Source organism: Natator depressus, chromosome 11 (genome assembly GCF_965152275.1).
Source record: "Natator depressus isolate rNatDep1 chromosome 11, rNatDep2.hap1, whole genome shotgun sequence".
Taxonomy (NCBI): Eukaryota; Metazoa; Chordata; order Testudines; family Cheloniidae; genus Natator; species Natator depressus.
Genome location: NC_134244.1, coordinates 41865738 through 41883580, shown reverse-complemented (window position 1 = coordinate 41883580; position 17843 = coordinate 41865738). Strand labels below are relative to the sequence as shown.

Genomic DNA, 17843 nt, shown 5'->3' with positions numbered 1-17843 from the left:
AGTTGATGAAGGGGGGCCAGGGGTATTCTTACATCTGTCTAAGGGTATTATTTGATCCTTAGCTTGTAAAGTAGAGAATTTGATTTGTTTGTGTTTCTATCTATGTTCTGGTTGAATTCTGCAGGGAAGAAAGCACACAACTCTGTAAGTTTGTGGTAGTTTAGAAGTGACCTGCAAATAATAATTAGGGCTGTCAAGTGATTAAAAAAATTAATCATGTGATTAATCGCACTATTAAACAATAATAGAATACCATTTATTTAAATATTTTGGATGTTTTGTACATTTTCAAATATACTGATTTCAATTACAACACAGAATACAAAGTGTACAGTGCTCACTTTTTATTTATATTTGATTACAAGTATTTGCACTGTAAAAAAAAAAACAAAAGAAATAGTATTTTTCAATTCACCTAATACAAGTACTATAGTGCAATTTCTTTGTCATGAAAGGTTTCAGAGTAACAGCTGTGTTAGTCTGTATTCGCAAAAAGAAAAGGAGTACTTGTGGCACCTTAGAGACTAACCAATTTATTTGAGCATGAGCTTTCGTGAGCTACAGCTCACTTCATCGGATGCATACTGTGGAAACTGCAGAAGACACCCCACTCTCCTGCTGGTAATAGCTTATCTAAAGTGATCATCAAGTTGGGCCATTTCCAGCACAAATCCAGGTTTTCTCGCCCTCCCCCACACAAACTCACTCTCCTGCTGGTAATAGCCCATCCAAAGTGACCACTCTCTTCACAATGTGTATGATAATCAAGGTGGGCCATTTCCTGCACAAATCCAGGTTCTCTCACCCCCTCACCCCCCTCCAAAAACCACATACACAAACTCACTCTCCTGCTGGTAATAGCCTATCCAAAGTGACCACTCTCCTTACAACGTGCATGAGAGTGGGGTGGGAGGAGGTATTGTTTCATGGTCTCTGTGTATATAATGTCTTCTGCAGTTTCCACAGTATGCATCCGATGAAGTGAGCTGTAGCTCACGAAAGCTCATGCTCAAATAAATTGGTTAGTCTCTAAGGTGCCACAAGTACTCCTTTTCTTTTTGTCATGAAAGTTTAACTTACAAATGTAGAATTATGTACAAAAATCTGTTTTATTTTTGAATGCAATGTAAAATTTTAGAGCCTGCAAGTCCACTCAGTACTATTTCTTGTTCAGCTAATCGCTCAGACGAACAAATTTGTTTACATTTTCAGGAGATAATGCTGCCCGCTTCTTGTTTACAATGTCACCTGAAAGTGAGAACACGTGTTCTCATGGCACTGTTGTAGCCAGCGTTGCAAGATCTTTATGTGCCAGATGCGCTAAAGATTCATGTGTTCCTGATGCTTCAACCACCATTCCAGAGGACATTCTTCCGTACTAATGATGGATTCTGCTTGATAACAATCCAAAGTAGTGCGGACCGACGCATGTTCATTTTCATTATCTGAGACAGAAGCCACCAGCAGAAGGTTAATTTTCTTGTTTGGTGGTTCAGGTTCTGTAGTTTCTGCGTTGGGGTGTTGCTCTTTTAAGACTTCTGAAAACATGCTCCACACCTCATCCCTCTCAGATTTTGGAAGGCACTTCAGATTCTTAAACCTTGGGTCGAGTGCTGTAGATATTTTTGGAAATCTCACATTGGTACCTTCTTTGCATTTTGTCAAATCTGCTGTGAAAGTGTTCTTAAAACGACATGTCCTGGGTCATCATCCAAGACTGCTATAACATGAAATATATGGCAGAATGCGGGTAAAACAGAGCAGGAGACATACAATTCTCCCCCAAGTAGTTCAGTCACAAATTTAATTAACACATTAATTTTTTTAACAAGCGTCATCAGCATGGAAGCATTTCCTCTGGAATGGTGGCCGAAGCATGAAGGGGCATACAAATTTTTAGCATATCTGGCATGTAAATACCTTGCAATGCCGGCTAGAAAAGTGCCATATGAATGCCTGTTCTCACTTTCTGGTGACATTGTAAATAAGAAGAGGGCAGCATTATCTCCTGTAAATGTAAACAAACTTGTTTGTTTTAGCGATTGGCTGAACAAGAAGTAGAACTGAGTGGACTTTGTTTTGTTTTTAGTGCAGTTATGTAACAAAAAAAATCTACATTTTGTAAGTTGCACTTTCACGACAAAGAGATTGCACTACAGTACTTGTATGCGGTGAATTGAAAAATACTATTTCTTTTCTTTATCATTTTTACAGTGCAAATATTTGTAATAAAAAATGTACACTTTGATTTCAATTACAACACAGAATACAGTATATATGAAAATGTAGAAAAACATACAAAATATTTAATAAATTTCAATTGGTATGCTATTGTTTAACAATACAATTAAAACTGATTAATGGTGAATAATTTTTTAAATCGCGATTACTTTTTTTTTAATTGTGTGAGTTAACTGCGATTAATCGACAATCCTAATAATAATGTTTAAGAAATTCCAGATTTAGAAATGTGCTGAATTTTCCCCACAAAAAGGAGTAATAGGAGTGTTTAGCACAGGGGTGAACAAACTTTTTGGCCTGAGGGCCACAGCGGGGTTCCAAAACTGTGTGGAGGACTGGTGTAGTGTATTAAATTGCTCCCCATAGGAATATGCTACTTACGGTGTACTACTTACAGCTCTTGCAGCCGTGCTGCCCCGCAGGAGCACGCAGCCCCGCTGCCCAGGGTGCTGGCGGCATGGTGAGCTGAGGTGCCGGGGGCTAGCTTCCCTAGCCGAGAGCTCAAGGACCAAGCAGGACGGTCCCGTGGGCCGTAGTTTGCCCACCTTTGGTTTAGCACAACACTTATTCACTCGCCAATTCCTGCTGTGTATGAATCCAGCTTGCATTGTGCTGGTGACTTCACACCTGTCACAGAACAAACTGCTATGGCTTGAAGCTGACCCATCCTACAGGGTCTGATGAGTGAACAAAAATGCACAGCACTGTAACGAATATGTATCTGAACCTAATAGGCTAGAGTCCGAGATTAGAGGCAGCTTCCAATGTGCATTTCACTTGATTAGTATAGTTCACCCAGGGACATCAGATGGAGCAGGAGTTAGTCTGGATGTTTGACCTAAAAATATAGGTAAGTTTTATAAGTTGTTAACCTGCTGAATGATCCCCTTATCCTACCCGGAAGGGCATTCACTACACTATTCCAGAGTCACTGGATTTTTAAAAAGACAATTTTCAGGTCTTTTTTTAAAGCCATTTCATTGCCCATAGCAATGTGCCCCATCTGCTGAGCTGGCCAACAGTATCTTTTGTCTGTTGTGGTGTTTGCAGGACTTCCCTCACATGCCTTGGTCCCCTCCCCCTGTTTGAATTCAAGTTCTGCAAATCATTTCTGTAAGCGGCTGTTCAGGGTGGCTGGAGGGCGTGGGGGTTGGTTTCAGCTTTTGCTGGCATTTTTCCTATAGTATTAAACTTCAGAAAAGCCTGTTTATTATTAAGCTATTCACTGAGTCTTGGTTCCTTCAGGGGGGCAACTGCAGAAGCACCATTCAGTCTCCTCAGAACATACCCACCTGCACATGCTTGTTGTGTCCGATTCTGCTTTCACTTATGTTGGTTTTCACACTGGTGTAAGTCCACTGACAGACTTACATTCATGTGGGACTAAAATCAAGCTCTTTCCTTATTAGAGTCAAGTATTGCCTCTGGGTACGCACACAGCGTCTTTGTGCCTTCACCAATTTGCCCAAAGAAAAGGGGCAGCACCCCCTTGGCACAACTGCCAGAGTTTCCTGTACAAATTCTCACTGCCGCGAGCAAATGCATTTCCTCCCTGGTGGCAAAAATAGATGCGTGTATAAGTTCAGGGGCTTCTGATAATTTGGCCCTCTGTAGATACCAGTTCCATGCTTTTGTCCTGTTAAACCACTCAACTTTGGCAATGTCAACATTCTCTTTAACACAGAGCCCCTGGTATGTGTGGGAGGCTTGGGAACTGTGGCATGGGGGTACATAGAGCCTGAGGTGGTGGGGAGAGTTGCAGCGAGTCCTTGAAAGATAGAGGGGTAAGGAAGGGTGGCATAGAGGGAGCTTGTGGGGGAGAGTAGACGGGAGCAAGGTGACAGTAAGTTCAGATACAGAAATAACAAAGTGTGTGTGACCTACTAGTCATTACTTTTTAGAAGGTTCCTTATTGCACCAAAAAAAAAAAAATTGGAAGGATTTTCCTGGGGAAGAATTAATGGCAATGTTGGCTGGTTGTTTGAAATCCTTCTGATGTGGCAGTTTTCTTTCCTGGTGCCACAGGAATTATTTAAATTCTGGCTGTTCCAAGGTTAAGCGTATCAGATCCTGAGCCAGACCCACAAGCAAATTGGCATGCACAGTATGTTTTTCCAAAGTTAACTGCATCTTAGAGCTGTAAGATTGTATCAGCAGATCAGGAGCTCACAGAAGGGCTTGCTTTGACCAAGCATCATGAATTTCTACTTGTCCTAACTCCTGAATTTGTATAAACAATTATTTTGCAAGTTTGCATATTTGGATCCATAACTATAGCTGTACTATGAAGCTAAATCTTAAGATTGGACCGGGCTTTTTTACCAAAGAAAAACCACCTTCTCCAGTTAATGCTTCTGTGGTAGAAGGCTTGATGGAGGTGCAGTTTAATGGACTATGATATGCAGGAGGTCAGAGGACTAGATGATCGAATTGTGCCTTGTGTCTATAAACTCTCTACAGATTCACAGCTGCTTGGCTAACTTAGCTTGATGTAAAGGTGATGCATTCTTTCCATGGGTCTTTACCAATAAATACAACAATCAGTAAGTGTCTGTTTTCAAATTCATTTTGAGTATGTGCTAGTGGGAGCTTGGCATTATTCCAGGGATCAACAAATATGTACAAAAGTGAAATTTTATGTATTTCTTCCTTTTGTGTCATCAGTGGCAGAATTCACCCTTTTGCTGAAAAAGTGGCAGGGATTCAGTAGGATTCCCTGTTGAGCCAAGCTGCTATCAAAAGGGAACCATCCCCCCCCTCTAGTGCTGCATCTTTCCCTTGATTTGGGATGCCTTCATAGTTTCCAAGATCAGAAGGTACCACTGTGATCACCTAGTCTGACCACCTGTGTAGCGCAGGCCAGAGAACATCCCCAAAATAATTCCTAGAGCAGATCTTTTAGAAAAACATCCAATGGCAAAGACTTAAGATTTTGTCAGTGATTGGGATTTTTATTCTCCATGGTCATGTTGCATGCCTGTGTTTATAAGACCCATCAAACACAGGCCTTTAGCAGACTTTTTGCTTTACCTTGGCAGGAAAGTCACTGTCTCAAGGGCAGAGATGATGAACAAGTTCTTGGAAAGAGCTAGAAAAGAGAGCACATCTGTAAGTTTGTATGGCTGCAGCTATTTATTGTGAAATACCAGGTCAATACTGTCACTATGTCCAAACTCGTGCGTTCAGGAAACTGAATGTTTTTAAAAGAACACTTGCATTTCTCCCGAATTAGTGGCAATGTGTGCTGTAACGGAAAGTTTAGTGCTATACTGAGGGAGGAGTAACACTGATGCATTGTTTTACACTGGTCCTATTCCAACTTCACAGTGTATGGCTAATTTCAGAGTCTCTGTATTGACAGCTTACTTTGACATTGCTCCAGCTACTAATGAAAGCTGATGGATTTAGTTTTAAAGTGTGGGGAAACAGCAAACTTTATATTACTAGAAAGGCAATGAGAACTTTCAAATGTATGGTACAATAGTATATTGAATGCTAAAACATTTCAGAAAGTGTAACTGACATGTTATTGCTAGGTTCCTCCTGAAGATTTGACTCTCCTAGTTTGAAGTCATCAGATGCATTGGGTTTGTTGTGTTATGCACTGTGACAGAGTATGGAGGTACTATCCATCACCAGCACCCAAAGGGTTAACTCTAGGTCTCTGCTATACACAGATGTTCATAGCAAGGTAACAAAGCAGGCCTAGAAATTGCAAGCCAGAGGCAGCAGTTAATTCTATGCCCTGAGCCAGGACCCAGACACTAAGAACTAATATTTACACTGAATTTCTGGCTGTGTAAAACCAGTTTGTTTTGTTGTAAATAGAGCTTCCTAAAGAATAACAAGTTAATGAGGAACATAGGTGGCATGAAGTGCTGTGGTGTAAGTGGATGGGATCTTTTTCACCTTCCACTGGCTTTGTCCATTGTGGTCCTTTTCCCCTCTATAATTTCTCATCATTGCTACTATTGCTGCTCTAAACAGGATTAGATGAACAGCACCTTGCCTACATTACACTAATGAAGCTACACTAGTGGTAGCAATAGCAGGAAATCTGAAGGTGAAAGAAAAGCTAATGTAGACACAGCCTGTGAGTCACTCTGGTTGATTAAAAGCACCTTGACGAATTCAATAATCGCAAAGTCCAAATCTTGCAAGGTCTTTCTGTCTCTTGCAAGATCGCCATCCTGGGCTGCAGTGTTAGGGTAACATTTGCTCTCTTGAGAATAATGCTTTCATGACTGAACAAAGGACCACAAAAGCCCCCTGCTAGTTATAGAGTTGACCTAGACACAAAGCTAGAGATGGGTTTGGGGGTCTGGGGTTCCTCCATCCCGCTTGAAGGTTTTGGGGCTCAGGTTTGAGGTGGTTCTTCATTTCTATACCTGTATCTAATTCAGAGATTTGAGGAACTGGGCTTCAGTCCACATATTCTAAACTCCATTTCCAAACCCGTTTAAATTAAACCCAATTTATCTTTGTCCATGCTGTCCAGTCAAACATGGTTTAACCAGAGTTAATCTGCACAGGTTTTAAACTATACATTTTAAACGTGCTGAGCAAATCTGGGACCCAACACCTCGCTGCTGCTTGCCATTCCCGTTATAAAGAGGAAACTGAAGGGAAAACTAGCTGCCATTCCTTGAGTTCCTCCAGTTTAGGGACTACAACACAAAGCATGCCACAGTCAATCTGTAAATCACTTTCTCTTGTTGCGAGGGGATATTTCTTTATTCTATTGAATTTCAATGTGTTAGTAATGATTGAGATGTTAAACACTGGTCACGAAATTCAGTTGTTTCCCTCACTATTTGTAACACCTCTTCCTTGAGCATAATAAGTACTTTGCACAGGTACTGAAATGTGCATTTAAGAGTTTATAATGTACTACAGTGTGTATATATAGGTGAGTGTTTGCATGTGGCTTCATGTGTGCTGGGGTTCTGTCTCCTTCAAAGTGTGCAAAATTATAAATAGATGATTGGAGGAGGCCCCAGGAGACAAGGGCTCAGTGTGCCTGGTGGCCGGAAATGCCACCGAAAGTGTCAGAGACTCTAAATTAGGGGACTCAAACTCAATTTACCTTAGGGCCAGTGCCAGTCCTCAAATCCTCCCAGCGGGCCAATAATGTCACTGAAGATTAGAAAAGAAAAGATTAGATTAGATTCAGAAAAGAGAACATTTATATTGTATTTTTTATTTCAAATTTCTTAGAAATAATAAAACTGTCATACAACTTTATACAATTCGTCACCTGCCAGAGAGTTTTTAGTGTTTGGCAGACACCTGGCATCGCTTCAGTTCTGTCAGTTTGTTGATGTTTGGCCTCAGTGACTGAGCAGTTGAAACCTTCAGGATTGCAGCAAGGTGTGCATCAGATAGTTTAACTGGCTTGCTGTCTGGAGCAGAGTGTATTGTACTTATGTGTAGTAGATGGAGCTCCCTCTCCATTGTACAACCACTGCCTATGAATTTCACTGATCTTGAACAATTATTTTTAAACCCAATTTCTCAACTGGAAGTTTTCCTGAGCTTCTCTTTGGGCTCTGAGAACAAACCTGAGATACTTTAGCTCAAAGGAGGACTTCCTTCACCTATTCTGAATGCCTGAGAACATGTGAATTCATGTGTGCTGTGGTTCTGTGTCCTTCAGAGTGTGCAAAATTACAGAGTGAATCTGTAATGAAAGTGCCTCCTCAACCATGCAGAAATTAGTGGTGCTACAGGAGCACTAAATGAATTTTCATATATTCCACTTTATTTCTCACGCAGCTTGTGAAATTGACTGATTTAGTGAACCTTTCAGAGTGTCTACGCTGCAGCTGGGAGTGAGTCTCCTAGCCTGGGTAGTAAATTTGTTAGTCTCTAAGGTGCCACAAGTACTCCTTTTCTTTTAGCCTGGGTATACAGACTTGTGCTAGCAGGGCTCAAGCTAGCATGCTAAAAATAGCAATGTGGATGTTCCAGCTCAGACAGAAGCTTGGGCTGTGAAGTCCACCTGACCTCTTAGGCTTAGGAGCCAAAGCTGGAATGACCACATCACTACTTTTAATGTGCTAGCTCTAGGGTTACCATATGTCCGTATTTTCTCAGACATGTCCTGCTTTTTAGTTCTTAAATCGCCGTCCGGGAGGAATTTTTAAATATCTAAAACATCTGGGATTTTGCCACATCGGTCGGGGATGCCTTTTGTCCCAATATCTGGGACCGCTCACCTCACCGCGCGCACCAAAGTCCTGGGGCTGGCGGTGCTTCCTGGGGCAGCTCCTGGTGCCGACCTCCAGCAGAAGCATGCAGTGTGGGTAGCCCCTAGGCACAGAGGTGGAGGGGGGTCTCGGTGTGCTGCCTCCTGCCCGGCTCCCTCCTGCCCAATCAGAGCTGCGGGGGCGGGGCTTGCAGGCACCGGCAGAGAGCCCTCCCCCTCCCTCCCCCCGACCTGACCCGACCCAACCCGACCCTAGGAGGAACCAGAGGGACCTGCCAGATGCTTCCCGGGAGCCGCCCCAGGTAAGCACCGCTGGGACTCCCCACCTCGCCCTCTGGCAGGTTCCTCTGGCTCTTAGGGTCAGGGCAGAGGGTTCTTTGCACGCTGCCGGCACCTGCAAGCCCCGCTCCGCAGCTCCAGCACGGAGCTTGTGCTTGTGGCGGGTGCAGCACGTGGAGATTCCTCGGCTGCCCTGATCCTAGGAGCCAGAGGGACCTGCGGCAGGATGGCTGAGTAGGCGACTGGGGTGGGGTGAAGAGGCGAGCGGTGAGCCAGCAGTGGGTGAAGGGGGGAGAGTAGGTGAGCGGGGGGGGGGGCAGTGGCTGGCTGGCTGGCGGGCGGGCAAAGAGGCAAGTGGTGGGCGGGGAGGGTGAAGAGGCGAGCGGGGAGGGAGCCAGCAGCGTGCGGGGTCCAATGGGGCAGGGAGGGGGTGGAGTTGGGGTGGGGCTGGGGGGCAAGAGCAAATACCCCCCCCCATGGAGTGTCGTCTTTTTTGAATATTCAAATATGGTAACCCTAGCTAGCTCAAACCCTGTTAGCACAAGTTTATCGGCCTAGGCTACGATGCTCGCCCCAGCTGCAGTATAAACATATCCTTATAGTTGGGTCCTGCATTTCTGCGAAACCACCTCTTTCCATGTTTTAGACCAGCAGCTGAGATCATGTGGGATGCTCAAGCTGATAAACCCAAAATTTACATACTTGGTGAGCCTTGATGCTGGATCTTGTTTCCTCCTTTGGTCTGGCAGAACTGTGTGTTGACCATCCCCTCCCAGCATGTCGTAGGGCTACCAATTCATGGAGGTCTATAATTCATCATTCTTTGCAGCTTCCAACAATCCTCATTCACTAGTCAAATACTTAGTTTTCTGCAGCTTGCATAAAACATTTCTGAAATGAACCGTGCTATGAACTGGAGCCGTAAGGGTGCACTTCTGTAACCTCAGCATGGGAAGGCCTCTCTTGACGTTCTTGCTGTGCCTTAAGTAGTACATTTGATGCCCCAACATGTGGGCCCCCTGCTTGCCTATGCTCATGTGTTTGTCAATGGCACCCAACTCATCTAATTTAAAACTGGCCGACCACCTTATATCTGCTGTGAAAAGGTTCAGATAGGCAGGCTGACTGATGCTGCAAGTGTTCTGGGTTCTGTAATAAATCCCTCTACTGGCCGGCAATGCTGTATTATGTGACAGAAGAGAACTGTACTGAAGCTCCCTCCAAGACAAACCTTTGAAAGTGGTGCCTTAAAACTATGAGTTTGTTTAAATTTAGGTGCCCAAGTTCAAAAAATTTGGTGTGGATCTATAGGTGAATGTGCTAAATGTTTCTGGAAGAAAATGATGGAATTCTGTAGATTTCAGACACACACATACACACACACAGCAGGAATAGAATATGGTTCCTCTCCATACGTAGAATGGGGGCTTTAATCTGGCAAATCGAGTTGACAGTGTGACTTGACTTCCACCTAATGTTAGCACTGCTATGAACTGAAGAGGAATTACTTGTTTAATGAAAAATTTAAAAGTACCGCATAAAACTGATGGAAAACAGAGACTCTACTTGGTTATCTGCTGCAGCAATAAGGGGAGGAACATCTTTCTGGTGTGTCTTTTTATTTCATAAATGCAGTGTTTAGAAACCTACTTTAATTATGGGACTTCTAAAGGGACAGTAAAATTGTTAGATTAAATGGGGGTGACTTAATAGGCTGTCCAAATTTGGGGTGTTTATGCATCTGCAGTAATTGTCAACTTAAAGTGAGCATTTCTGTAACTATGTGCGAATTTCATTGGCCAAATGCCAAGTTCAGCCATCCCATTAATGTGCCCACATTTTAAAAACTGGGCTCTGTATTTTAATCTTCTCTCATCTCCCTTGGGGCCAAGTTCAGTAAATACAGTGCTCCGCCCACTTACATTTTTGAGCAAGACCCAGAAAATACATAATTATGGGCTTGCCCGGCCTTGCCAAGTTGAAGTTTTGTTGAATCTGAACTTCCATGAGTGAAATAAAACATATTTTGATCATATTTACACTATTAAAAGCTAAGTGGAAATTAAGCCAGTGAAGAACAAAGTATATTTGCATTAATGAGACTTTACTGTATGAATCAATTTATAAAACATTTATGAAAAATGTGTTTAAAAAGTTCACCTCTCTTTTCCAAGTGCCTTATGATGTGATATTTCTTTTTTTCCAAAGAGCAGCCCTGGAAATACTACATACAAGACTGAATGTTTTCTGTTACTCAGGGTTATTTTCCAGAATGGCCTGGAAGGAAATATTGGGTGATAGGAACAGCAAATGAGCATTGATGGCTAAACTACCTGCATAAGGATAAAATATCAAATGCAAGTACTGAAGGCTAAATCAGAGGTTCGGGGTCCTCTGCGGGGCCGCGAACAGGGTTCGGGGGGCCGCCAAGCAAGGCCAGCATTAGACTCACTAGGGCCCAGGGCACAAAGCTGAAGTCCCAGCGCATGAGGCTGAAGTCCAGGGCCCTGAGCCCTGCCACCTAGGGCTGAAGCCAAAGCCTAAGCAATGTAGCTTTGTGGAGGCACCTGTGGCATGGGGCCCCAGGCAGTTGCCCCTAATGCCAGCCCTGGCTTTTATATGCAGAAAACCAGTTATTGTTGCACAGATGGGCCGTGGAGTTTTTATAGCATGTTGGGGGAGGGGCTCAGAAAGAAAACTGTTGAGAGCCCCTAAGCTGTAGTGTCCTCTATTCAGTGCATTAGAGGTGAATCCATGGGCTTCCAGCTGCTATTCCATCAGATAGGCTGGAATAGCAGTCACTTACCCTTCTGTGTCTCCTGTGTAGGAATTTCTGGATAGAGCCACTGGATCTATGTAATCACAAATCCAGTGGTCCCATCCCTAATCTGTTCCAATGGCTTGTGGCTGGTGTGGCACACACTTCACAGTGCACAGGGTATGGAGGAACCCCCATTCAGCCATTCCACCTGCAGTACTGCATGCTTTTACAGGGCTACCACTGGGGCTTCTGCAGGCCCCCACAAAGCCGTTCATTTTACCTGACGTGCATTGCCTGCAGAACAACATGTAGACATGGAGGGCACACCCATGCTTCCTGGGTTTATAGACTGGGGCCTAGATCCACAAAGGGACTTAGCCATTGTGATGCTGAGCTTTGCAGAGCCTAACTTTCAGGTGCCTAGAAAATCATGGAACAACACTGTGATTGACAATGCCGGAGTTAGGTGCTCAGGCTCCTATACAATGAATGGGGGGAGAGAGGCACTTTAGACTGTGATCCACAAAACCAGCATGCTAGCTGGGGAGCCACCTAAGCTAATCAATGGGAGAGGGGGCATGAGCTGAGCTGAGCCCTGCCCCCACTCAGAGATAGATGCCTAAACTGGGGCTGCAGGAAGGTGCCTATCTCTGCTTGCAGTCCATGAACGGTGGAAAGCTAGGTGTTCATGCACTAGGCTATAGAGTCATTCTAACTCTCTCTGGCCCAGTTAATATTTAATTATCTAAATGAAGGAGAGATTGAGGGATACACACATTAGAATAGCCCAGTGGTCAAGACACTCACCTGAGACGTGGCAGATCCCTGTTCAAATCTCTTCTTCCCTTCAGAAGGATGGGGGAGTTGAACCAATGGCCTCCCACGTCCTAGCTGAGTACCTTATCCTCTAGACTAAAGCAGCTTATCTGGCTCCTCTGTCCATTTGTGTGAACTCACCTGAGGGGGCCCAATCCAGTAGGCATCCTCTGAGCACACATGCCAGAGTGGACCATGTGACTGACAGTGCAGGGAGTGAACCAGTGAGCCTGCACTCTGGTCACTTAGATGTTAATCAGTTCCCCTTGAGAAAACTGACAAGGGTAATTAGACAACCAGGATGGATGGTATAAGGAGCCAATTACCTCCTCAACCCCAGGTTGATAAAGAGGCAGGAGGGAAGTGCCGAGAGGGGAGCAAGAGGGGAACAGGGCTAGTTGAGCTTAGTAACATGGAGGCCTCAAGGGAGGGAGAACTCTGTTTCTCTCAGGTCCTGGGGAAGGGCCAGAAGGTGCTGCTGGCGCTGTAAATAGACTATGGCACAGGGATTGTTGTGGAAATGATGAAGGGAACTTAAAAGAAAAAGGACAGGGTGAAGGCACAACTCCTGGAGTTCATGCAGTTTCTGCGGGGAAGAAAGCGGGAGAGGAGCCACACCCTCTGACCAGGGTTGGCTCCAGGCACCAGCTTTCGAAGCAGGTGCTTGGGGCGGCAGTTCGTGTCCCACGGCGGCAATTCGGCGGCAGCTCTGCCGATCTTCCCGCTGCTGTGGCTTTCGGCGGCGGCAGCAATTCAGCGGCGACTGCTTGGGATGGCAAAATTGGTAGAGCCGCCCCTGCCTGTGACACGCCCCCACATGCAACCGAGCCGGCCAAACACTCATCTTCCTTGGCTTGTGAATCACTGGAGCTTAGGAAGGAGACAGGCATTCAGTCATAGAGGGACACAGAGTGCGCATGCTCAAGGGCAGAAACATAGGCACCAAAGAGATGTCACTGCAAAAATGTAGGCACTGAGCACCTTTAGGCACCTACAGGGTTAGATGGCAGCCGAGTGGGAATTTTGTGGGTCACAGTGGTGCCTAAAAACAGGACTTGGCCACCTAAGTATGTTTGTGGATTGCACCCTATATAATTACTCCTTATAAAATATTGCCACTCTGGAATAGTCTTTCTCCTCCAGAATCCTACCTCTGAGAGTGGCAAGTGCCAGATATTCAGAACAAGGCATAAAAACCTATAATGCATTCAGCTGTTCAGTGTTATACCTGGGAGAGAGAATTTCTCCTGACCCCAGCTAATAATCTACTTGTCCCCTGAAGTTTAAACTGATAGCCCTTGTAATTTTATTATAGCTTCTGTAACTGAAGAGTTCGGACCAGATCCTCAGGTAGTGTAAATCTGTGTAAGTCCATTGACTTCGATGGAGCTATGCCAATTCAAATCAGCTGAGGATCTGGTCTTCTATTTTTATTCATTAAGCTGTTTGCCAGATGTTTATTAAGACAATGAGATAATACAGGTAATGAAATACATGGGATAAAAGCTACATTTTAATAGTGAAAAGCTATTTGGACTTTTTTTTAAGTAAATTGGATGTATGTAATATGGATTTTTGACCAATATTTAAAAACACCAGTTGTGATGCTAGACCTATTTAAATTGGAGTTAGCTGAACCATTTGTTTGGCTTGAGCCACCTACTGATATTTTGGAACTGTATTTTTGTTTGATGGATTTTTTTTTTAACAGCATCATCGGCATATTGCTTCCTTTATGCATTTCTCTGAAAAAGCTTACAGCAGAAGTTCCTGCTGGACAAATGTCAGGCAAGCCAGCTGATGGTGAAAGAACATAGCTGGTAAACTCTTGATTTTTTTTTTCTTTTCGTGGCTTAAAATTATATCTCATTTGCTGATATTGCTATGGAATTAGGTGATGAAGTGAATTAATTTTTAGTAAAGTTCAGAGTCCAGTTTTTAAAACCAACCCCTTCAAACAAAAACAAAAAATCTAGGTCAGGATATTTAGAGTTGAGATTAAACCCTTGCATTTGAGTCACCCTGTGGGGGTTGTTCAGGGTGTTTGCTTGTTTGTTTGGGTTTTTTTTAGTATTGCAGTTCACATTGTATGTGCAATCACACCTCCAACCGCAGTACCGAAGAACCGCAGGGTCAGCTGTGGACAGTTTGAGGCTTAATTCTGCTCTAGTTGATTAAAGCAGATCCTCAATTTATTTTAGATGCCTTTTGCGTGGGAACTTCCTCTTTTTTCCCTCTCTCTCTCTCTCTCTTTAATTTTAGGTTTAAAACCGCTTCTGAAAATTTGTTTAATTTGTTGGACGTTCTAAAATATTTACTGAAACTGTAGTGGCATCTCCAAATTTAAAAATGTGCTGTAAAATTAAAGGTAAAATCCAGATGAGGCTAAACTTTAAAGGGCAGAGACTTAGTTCAACCAGGCAAAAATGTGTAAGCACAGTTACTTTTAACTGCTCATGCACAGGGATATATTGTCTCTCATCTCTGTGCACATACAGTTATTCAATCTACATGCACATTTGCACAAGCATCTATGACATACAGATCTCTGACTCCTTCTATAAAAATAAATGTGGGCCAGAGAATTACCCAAGGGCATACTTTATTTTTAGAGGCTCTTTTGGAAGGAGGGCACTTGATAAAATGCCACTTAAAAACAAACAAACAAACAAACAAAAAAAGCTTTCAGCATGCAAACATTAATAGTGTAATTTGGACTAATTTGCACTTCAATGGTAAAGCTTTATTTTTAACTGAAATTTTGCATTGTTTATAAACTTGTATTTGGTTTCTATCAGTTATTTATATTTAGTAGTTTTTGCCTTTTGAAGTCTGTGGATACTGGGAGCATGAGAAATTCAGGGATATGCCCAAAACATGTCTTCGCTTAGTATGACATCAGTTCACAAGCCCAAATCATCACTACTTGTGTGCAGGAGCACAGAGGAAAAGTCACAGGAAGTTCTTCATCTGGCCCCAGCCCTTCCATGCAACTGGCAGCACGTGTTGCAGGTTGCTCTCCCCAGCCCCAAGAGGCAGGGTGCCAGCTGTGCTGAACGTGACAGAGGTTATATTTGAGCAGATTGTGGGTGTGGCCCCCAGCCATCACCTTTCCTCCCCAGCAAGACAACCAGCGCTGAGGGAGCACAAGACATACCTTTACTAATAAGGAGTAGCAGTGGATGCTGGTTAGTATATTCCCCTAATTTAGTATAGTGTTTGTGCATGCAGATGTATAGCTCGATGCCTTATCAACAGTCTGTGTGCACAATCACAATTTAGTGACTCAACACATTTATTTTTGCGCACCTGATCCCAAACATTTTGAGCCCCAGCTTCAATATCCTAAACATGCCATGAGCCTGAGCAAACTGCCACTAAAGTCAATGGGAGTCTATCCATTGCCTCTGAGAGTTGGATTAGACCCTGCATCACTGCTTTCAGGGAGTTATGGGTGCTTACCACTTTGCAGGATCAGGCCCTATGTATATCTCTGTACTTTAGAACATGAAATACAATTTTAGCTATCTACATATCAATTCATTGTCTCCCCATACTCCAGAAAATTGACTGATATGGACTTCCACATCACAGACTTGTAAAGTACTTGGATTATAATGTTCTGGTACCATGGCAATCTTACTTAGTTGGAATTTTCAACATACACAACTCTCCTGGATTTCCACGATGGAATTCTTGGTTGCCTCAGGCTGGTGGGGAACAACTGTTGTTGGACCAATAAAATGTTACTGTGCTGGTGACAGCTATCACTCAGCACATATCTGCTCTCATACTGGTTCTTTACATGCAATTTTGTTTTGCCTTTACTTTCTTCTGAACTAATGTACTTTGTTTTGTTGGATCTGTTCTGGGGTCCTGTGCGTGACTTGTTACTAAGTACGTTGAAATTTTTGAGAGATTTGGAGAGGGTAAGGAATTTTTCAGCAGGATAATTAGGGTTAGTGTTACCAGAAAGAGTTCACTGTGTTCAGCTGGCTCAACAGTTATAAAGGAAATGGGTCTGATTCTCTAGGAGAAGATCTGAGAGGAGCCTAAAGAGCAATCATGCTTGGGGGCCAGTATGAGCTGAACGTTATCTTATTGTTGGGGGGAGGGGGTTTATTAGAGGATAAACATCCAGGCAGGGTGAGTTTGGACTCCATAGCATGCCTAGATTATTTGAACAGATATCTAATCTACCTCGCCCTACACATAAGAATGTAGACACATCCTACCCATTCTTGCATTTTTTTTCAAGAACAAAAGTTTTGAGTTTTATTTCCTATTGTGTTTTGTTTTTCTTTTTTTATGCTTGTCCATGAACCATCAAATACTTGTGGTTTCTATGTGTCTCAGTTCATGCTGCTGTTTGCAGGAGGAAAAGGATTAAAACATGGATTAAAATGTTGTCATGTTCAAAATTTAAGCTGTGACTCTGAAAGAAATGAACATGTCTCTCTGCAGTCTGAATGGGTCTGGAAAAACACTTACCCTGACATTGGTTTTGCATTCGCATATTTCCGAAGACTTCCACACACATTGTTGTTAAAGATCTCTAGTAGCCTGCTTTCCTACTCCCTAGTTTTGGATGCCTGTAAAAGCTCCAGTGTTGTGTGAAACGGGCTACCCTGGTCAGTACTGAATTGTTCTGTTTTGTAAGGGTGAAATTCCCATGCAAAAGGGCTACACAAGACCTGTGTGCCATTTAAATCACATTAAGCCCTGTTTTGAGGCCTTAAGTGTATAGATGTATAGGCCTTGTTTGGTTCTCTGCACAGGGGTGAGAGAAGGGGAGCTCTGAGCTGGGTCCCAGAAATGGAAGCAGATGCTCAGTATGAGTGTCAATCCCTCTCTTACTTCGTTGGCTCAGACTGCTTCCTTAGCCTTTCGGTGATACTGGAATTTTACACAGGCGGTGGCATGTTTGGGATCAGGTCTCCAGCCAGACAATACCATCCCTCTTTGGGAACTGCCTCTGCTTTCAAATAAAGCCCAAAAGTCCCAGAATAAATGAACTTCCCCTTTCTGGAACTGTCTTCTCCCCAGAATTTCCCTGTGTCTCTTGTGTCCATGGTAACTTCCTTTTCTGTAGCTATCCAGTTCTTTACAAGGCCTTTTTAAAGGCGAAATGTGTACATCTCCTGTTCCTTCCTCGGCTTTCCCTGTAGTGCAGGTTAGTAGTATTTTTTTTCCTCTCCTCTCTTTTCCAGGATATTTTGCTGTGAAAGCCTTTAATGCTCCAGTGTTCTTCTAGACTACGAGTCTGGTATGCCTTGCAGCAGGAGCGGGACAGACTAATGCTAGACCCCAGGCCTTCCTTTTAAAGGTACATAAACTTTGTTAATATGTACAAAGTTATTGAGGGTAAACTATCACTTTCCCTTTACTGAGCTGCCATGTTTTCCATGGAAGATTATTTTATTTTATATTTTGCCCCCAAACCAATTTTTTTTTTTTTGGCCTGAAGGCTGAAATATTTCAGTTTGGATATGCTGCCCTCATGGCAGCTGTCCCCATTCTCCTCTGTGTGCCAGGCCC

At 43.4% G+C, this 17843-nt stretch overlaps 1 protein-coding gene across 1 annotated transcript in view; it reads left to right on the top strand.

Annotated features, from left to right (window-relative positions):
• Positions 1 to 17843, top strand: part of WIPF1 (WAS/WASL interacting protein family member 1) — a 77924-nt gene that overhangs the window by 26878 nt on the left and 33203 nt on the right. The window contains exon 2 of the mRNA XM_074967618.1: positions 17516 to 17631. The gene's annotated coding sequence lies outside the window, so the exon portion shown is untranslated. The remainder of the gene's footprint in view (positions 1 to 17515; positions 17632 to 17843) is intronic.